The sequence below is a fragment of the Microtus pennsylvanicus genome, chromosome 2 (assembly GCF_037038515.1).
Source record: "Microtus pennsylvanicus isolate mMicPen1 chromosome 2, mMicPen1.hap1, whole genome shotgun sequence".
NCBI lineage: Eukaryota > Metazoa > Chordata > Mammalia > Rodentia > Cricetidae > Microtus > Microtus pennsylvanicus.
The window spans coordinates 14438897-14445682 of NC_134580.1; the positions used below are offsets into that span (position 1 = coordinate 14438897).

The 6786-nt window shown below is 44.8% G+C and overlaps 1 pseudogene; it reads left to right on the forward strand.

The window, feature by feature from the left end:
• Positions 1-5427: 5427 nt before the first annotated feature.
• On the forward strand, positions 5428-6060 carry LOC142844713 (ubiquitin-conjugating enzyme E2 L3 pseudogene; annotated as a pseudogene).
• The last annotated feature ends 726 nt before the right edge of the window (positions 6061-6786 follow it).

Consider the following 6786-nt stretch of genomic DNA (forward strand, 5'->3'; position numbering starts at 1 on the left):
GGTTGGGTAATAAACACCTTTAACTGATGAGCCATATCACTGGCCCACTCTTGTCTTGTGTGTTCCATTAATTCATTTAACACTTTCTCAGAGAACCTTTGGGCACCAACATTTTCCTAGGCTGACAAAGAGGGTGAGCAAAATTAATTAGGCCCTTGAACACTGGACCCTTTTGCCTCTGTTTCCCAAGTGCTGGGGAAATTGTGGGGAAGGAGCAGGGAGATGCCTGAGGGGATCATGTGACTTGCTGTTGGTTCCAGATTACTGCCAACAGAGTTAGGGAACAAAACTGTCAGCTAGATGATGCTGCCAAGAACAGGCATAACTGTGGGCATTTGACCTACACTGGAAAAGTTCATCCAGGAAAAATTCCCAAGGCATTCCACTTAATTTATTAATGTAGACCACATATTAAGACCTCTTTTTGTAAATTATCATTCTGAAATGGGAAGGGTGAGATTTTTTTTTTTTATTTTTGAGACAGAGTTTCTCCGTAGCTTTTGGTTCCTGTCCTAGAACTAGCTCTTGTAGACCAGGCTGGCCTCGAACTCACAGAGATCCACCTGCCTCTGCCTCTCGAGTACTGGGATTAAAGGTGTGCGCCACCACTGCCTGGCTGAAAGGTGAGAATTTAAATATCGTATGCTTTTCTGAAACCCAGCGTGTTTGATTGCTTATCTAAAACTTGCTTGTCACAACAGACACTAAAATTAAGTGGTGGTGGCGCACGCCTTTAACCCCAGCACTTGGGAGGCAGAGGCAGGTGATCTCTGTGAGTTCGAGGTCAACCTGGTCTACAAAGTGAGTTCCAGCACAAGAGCTATTACCCAGAGAAACCCTGTCACCAAAAAACCAAAACCAAAGAGAGAGGGGGAGTAAAAACCAAGACAATATCTGAACTGTCTCCTAAGTCTGAAACATCCGACTCTGTGTGGTAAGCCCTGTGATGCAGGATGTGAGGGTGACCTGGCTGCGACATCTTTGTCCCCAGTAATCGCCAGGGTTGAGTCGGCTGATCGAGGCCAGTCAGGTCTATAGAATGAGAGTGCATGAAACTCAGAAGAGACTTTGCACATTCAAACTACCACACTCCACTCCCTGGCCCCCATATGCTTGTCACAATATCATAATGGAAAATGCATTTAGTCCAACTTCAAAAGTCCCCATCGTCTATCACAGTCTCAACAATGTTTAGAAGTTCAAAGTTCAAAGTCTCTTCTGAGATTCGTGTAATCTCTTAACTGCAAAATCCAAATAAAAAACAGATTACTTATCTCCAACATATAATGGCACAAGATATACATTATTGCTTCAAAATGTAGGGAAGGAGAATCGTGAGAAAATACTGGACCAAAGTAAAACCTAAAACCAGGTGGACAAAGCTGCCAAGTTCTGCTGCTTGCTGGGGCTGGAACATGGCCCCCTCTTTCAACTACTTCTTCACCAGCTTTTTGGTTTTGATGGTTACCTTCACTGCCTAAGCTTGACTGTCTTGGAACTTGCTCTGTAGACCAGGCTGACCTCAAACTCAGAGATCCATTAGCCTCTGCCTTCCCAGTGCTGGGATTAAAGATGTGCGCTATCGTACCCCACTCTAAACTTTTCTTTAGTTCTTTTTCACAAGTTGGAAAGTTAGCTGGGTGGAATCTTGTCCTGAATCCACCACACCATCTATTTTATTTCTTAATCTGTTTATTTCCATGAACACACGGTTTATCTCTGCTCTGCTCCCTGATGTCTCTTTTCTCAATCTGTACCTTTTTATTTGCTCAGCTTGCTCCTTTGCATTGTAAATCTTCATTAGAGTTAACGTTGATAACCACAGACAGAGTCTACACTAGGCTGTTTTGAGATTTCCTCTGCTAACGGAATTAATCCAAAACACTTCACTTTAGCCTCAGGCAGACTATTCTGACAAGGGCAAAAAGCAGCCACGTTCTCTCGCCAAAGTATCACAAGACCAGTCTCTAGGCCACATACTAACATTCTTCTCTGAAACCTCTTGATCTCCACAATTCAAATCATTCTCGGCACCACTGTCTTCCATGCTCCTGCTAGTATGGCCCATAAAGCTGTGTTTAAAGCATTCCACTGCTTTCCTATCCCAAAGTACCAAATTCCAAATTCTTACAAACAAAAACATTGTCAGGCCTATCACAGCAGTATCCCAGTCCCTGGTACCAACTTCTGTCTTAGTTAGGATTTCCTACACAAAGGCCATACCTACTCCAAAGGTTACTCTCTTATGGGGGCCATTTTCTTTTAAACCACCACACACATCCACAGAAAAACATCTTTTGGGACAACCTGAAATATGTGGATTGGGTATTGATCATGCATATTTGGCTCAAGATCAAACTATCTCTTATTCCCTTTGAAGTGACAACTGAGCTTTTTAATGAACGTGAGAGGGGCCTCATGATGAGTTTGGTGATGTTATAAAAAGATCCTCCCTGTTTCACTCTCTGTGGTCATTTGCAAAATTAGAAGTAGGTCCTCGCCAAGACCATGACCTTGCTGGCTCTCTTGAACTTCCAGTCTTCAGAATGTGAGGCATAAAATTTTGCTTTATTAAAACAAAGATTAAAAGTGCCTGGCATTTTTTTTTCTTCCTAGTAATTGACAGGTAATCAACAGTAAACCTCTGACTTTATTCTACACTAACTTCTCCCTACCCCTGCTCTGGCTTTTGCTGGTTCCTCAAGTCACCTCTGTCCATCCAAGTGAAAATGAATCCAGAGGGCACCTGTGTCACTGATGCCCAATGGCTGCACATCCCTGAACCTGGCTCCTCCCTGAGGACTTGGTTTTTGGTGTTTCCAAGGGTCTCCTTCTCACCTGGGGTTCCCTCAATTAGCCAGGGCTTCCCTAGATATTCTTCAGCCCTGAGTTTGTAGAATTTGGCCAGTCTACCCTCATGGTCAAGGCTATATCAAGGCTAGAGTAAACATGAGCACCCTTGTACTTTGCCCTACCGGGAGGATGCCCTTCCCACCATAGGCCTTAGAGCTGCTGCCACATCAGACACCAGTTTATGGGCCTCTAGGTGCAGGCCAGAGGGCTTCAGGAAGTTCCTGCTATTCAGTGGGGAGGAAAAGGGGTCATCATGCAGGCATTTCCAGTGGTCTCAGAGACACCCCCTGTTTCCTCTACAGCCCCTATGCCTGAAGCAAGCAAGGAAACCCAGGCCCTCAATGGCCTCTATAAAGGTTTCCTTGACCTTCTTATGTTGCAGGATATTTGATCACACTGTGAACCTTGAGACTGCATTATTTACTGGAAAAACCTGTTTCTGATTGTTGTGTGGCTCAGCCCTAGCACTCACCTTTAATCCAACAGCTTTCTGCATATTGTAAACAGGATTAAATAAAGTCAACATAGACCCAGAGGCAGAGCAAGCAACCAGTTGACAGGAAGAGAACAAGAAAAAAACCATAGAGAATATGAGGCCGACAGGAGGATGGATAGAGAGACGCACAGGAAGTAGAAGGGGGAGACATTCAGTTTGAGAGTATTTTGTTTGAGAAGGCAAAGGAGAGAGGAAATTTGGGAGGGGACATCAGCTGAGGTGGAAGGCAAGCTGGGTGCTTTCTCTTCTTTGAGCTAGCAGGGTTTCACCCCAGCATCTGACTCCCGAGTTCTATCAAACAATTGAGATTTAGTCAAAAACAACACCCTTATATATATTTTTTTACATATATTTGTTTCTTTCTTTGTTTGTTTGGGGGGGGGGCAGGCACATGCACGCATATGTGGAGCTGAAGTCTAAGAATTAAGTTCAGTGTATCCAGCTTGACAGCAAGCACCCTACCCTCTGAGCCCCCTCCCTTACCCCATTGGTTTGTTCATGATATTTTGGAGCCTCCTGGTTGTGCAGGAATGGAATGCTGGTGATTTGGATTCTGGACCACTCCAGCTTCACTGGAGGCCAACAGTCACCGGATTCTTCTCTAAAGTGATGATCTGGTTGACACCAGCCTGTGGAGATTGAGGAGGGAGCAGGGAACCCAACTCAGGTGCAAGATTCTAAGGGAATGTGGCACAAAAACCTCATCAAGACAGCATCTTTATTGAAGTGATAATCACATCAAGTGACCTGTTCAGAAGGGTAAAGCTACATGGTAGTAAGTACATATTCAAGGTTTTGCAGCCAAATATTTTGTCACCCCAAAGAAAACCCCACCACCATTGGCAGTGGTTGCTTATCCTCCCCTGCCCCGGCCTCTAGCAGAATGCCTTCTGTTTCTACCAATCTGCTGTTCTGGATGTTTAACATATACCTGATGATGATGATGGTGATGGTGATGATGCTGTAGCTGGTGATGCTGCTGCTGCTGATTATGATTATGGTGATGGCGATGATGATGGTGATGATGTTTATGGCAATGGCAATAATGATGACAAAAATGCTGGCGATGATGGTGATGATGATGGTGGTATGTTTCCTTTTGTGTGACTTCTTTCACTTATCTACAGCACTGTGAACCTTCTTACAAACTCTGCAGAAGCCAAATGTGTGTCCTCTCTGGGTAGCTGTCTGTTCAAATCCTCCAAATCCTCCACTTGCTTTTTTTCCCTTCCTTTGCCAGTTTCTCACTTGGATTTTTAACACTTTCCTCTTGAGTTGTCAGAATTATTCTTTTAAGATTCATTATTATTTATGTATATGTGTGTGCGCCTGCCCGAGTTTACATGCACCATATGCATGCGGGTGCCCATAGAGGCCAAACAACATTGGGTCTCCAGGTTAGAGTTACAGGCAGTTTTGAGCACTTGGTGTGGCTGCTGGGAACCAAACCTGGGTCCTTTACAAGAACAGCAAGTGGGCCGGGCGGTAGTGGCACACGCCTTTAATCCCAGCACTCGGGAGGCAGAGGCAGGCGGATCTCTGTGAGTTCGAGACCAGCCTGGTCTACAAGAGCTAGTTCCGGCCGGGCGATGGTGGCGCACGCCTTTAATCCCAGCACTCGGGAGGCAGAGGCAGGTGGATCTCTGTGAGTTCAAGGCCAGCCTGGTCTACAGAGCTAGTTCCAGGACAGGCTCCAAAACCACAGAGAAACCCTGTCTCGGAAAAAAAAAAAAAAAAAAAAAAAGAACAGCAAGTGCTATTAACTATTGAGCCATCTCTCCAGTCTCAAGATGTCTTCACAGATCCTGGATACTAGACCCTTATCTAACAGTGTCTTGCGAGCGTTTTCTCCCTTTCTGCAGTTTATCCGTTCTTTTCCTGACAGTGCCCTTGGATTCAGAAAATATGCTAATTTAGTGAAGTTCAACTGATCCCTTTTGTTAGTGGTGGATGTGTCTGTGCTGTGTCTAGTAGTCCACTGTCAAACCCAAAGACATTAGAATTACCGCCAACCATGTTTGCTGTCAAGAATGCTATCGATGCAGCAGCACCAGATCCAAGATGGTGGCCCGCTGGTGAAGGAGCTGGAAGAGATCCACAAATGTGGAATGAAAAACCTCCGTAACATCCAGATTGATAAAGCTAATTTATTGGCTTGGCAAGGGCTTATTGTTCCTGACAACTCCATATGACAAGGGGGCCTTCAGAATTGAAATCAGCTTTCCAGCAGAGTCTCCATTCAAACCACCCAAGATCACATTTAAAACCAAGATTGCCACCCTAACATTGATGAGAAGGGGCAGGTCTGTCTGCCAGTAATTAGTGCTGAAAACTGGAAGCCAGCCACCAAAACTGACCAAGTAATCCAGTCCCTCATAGCACTGGTGAATGACCCCCAGCCTGAGCACCCACTCCGGGCTGAAGAATACTCTAAGGACCGTAAAAAATTCTGTAAGAATGCTGAAGAGTTTACAAAGAAATATGGGGAAAAGCGACCTGTGGACTAAAATCTGCCATGAGTGATTCCAGCAAGTTTGAGCAGAGCCCCGGAGCAGTGCATTCAGATACCCCACAAAGCAGGACTCTGTGGAAAATTGACACATGCCACCGCCTGACGTCTGCTTGTGGCAGTTACTAACTTTCTACAGTTTTTTAAATCAAAAGTGGTCTAGGTAACCTGTAAAGAAGGATTAAAAAATTCAGATGTTCTAAAAAAAAAGAAAGAAAGAAAAAAGAAAAGAAAAGAATAGTATTCATGCCAGCTGGGGCAGCACACAACTTTAATCTCAGCACTTTGGATGCAGAGACAGGTGGATCGCTGTGAGTTCAAGACCAGACTGACCTACATGGCGAAAATGTCTTTAAACGGGGGGAGGGGTATCTTTTCAGCACTTATATAAAACAGTATTTTAATTTATTTCTGAAAGTGAACAGTAATGCAGAAAATCTGTGACAAAAAAACCCAACATTTTAAAACAAAGATGGATCTGCCTCTCCACCATCCTTGTTCACCTGACTCCCACACACTGGCAAGAAACTCCTACAGGGAACAAAGGGAACTCTATTATCCTTCAAACTCCATGGTAGGGAGGGAACTGTCCCAGGGCAGCAGCGGAGTGACGGGTGAAGCTTGGCAGTGAGGAATTATCCCAAAACTGAGCTGCGTGTCTGAGACTCGCAGCTGGAGGAAGGCTACCGAGAACTTACAAGTAACAACCAGGCTTGGTGGGACAGATCTGTAAGGCTGTCAGGCATTATAGGCAAGTAATGTAACAATTCTAAGCAATAGGATCTAAGTTCAAAACCCACCTAAGCAAGAAAACTGATCTCAGACCAGCTTAGGCAATTTAGTGAGATCCTGACTCAAAACTGGCAGACACACACACACACACACACACACACACACACACACACACCCCGTGTGTCAGTGGTACACT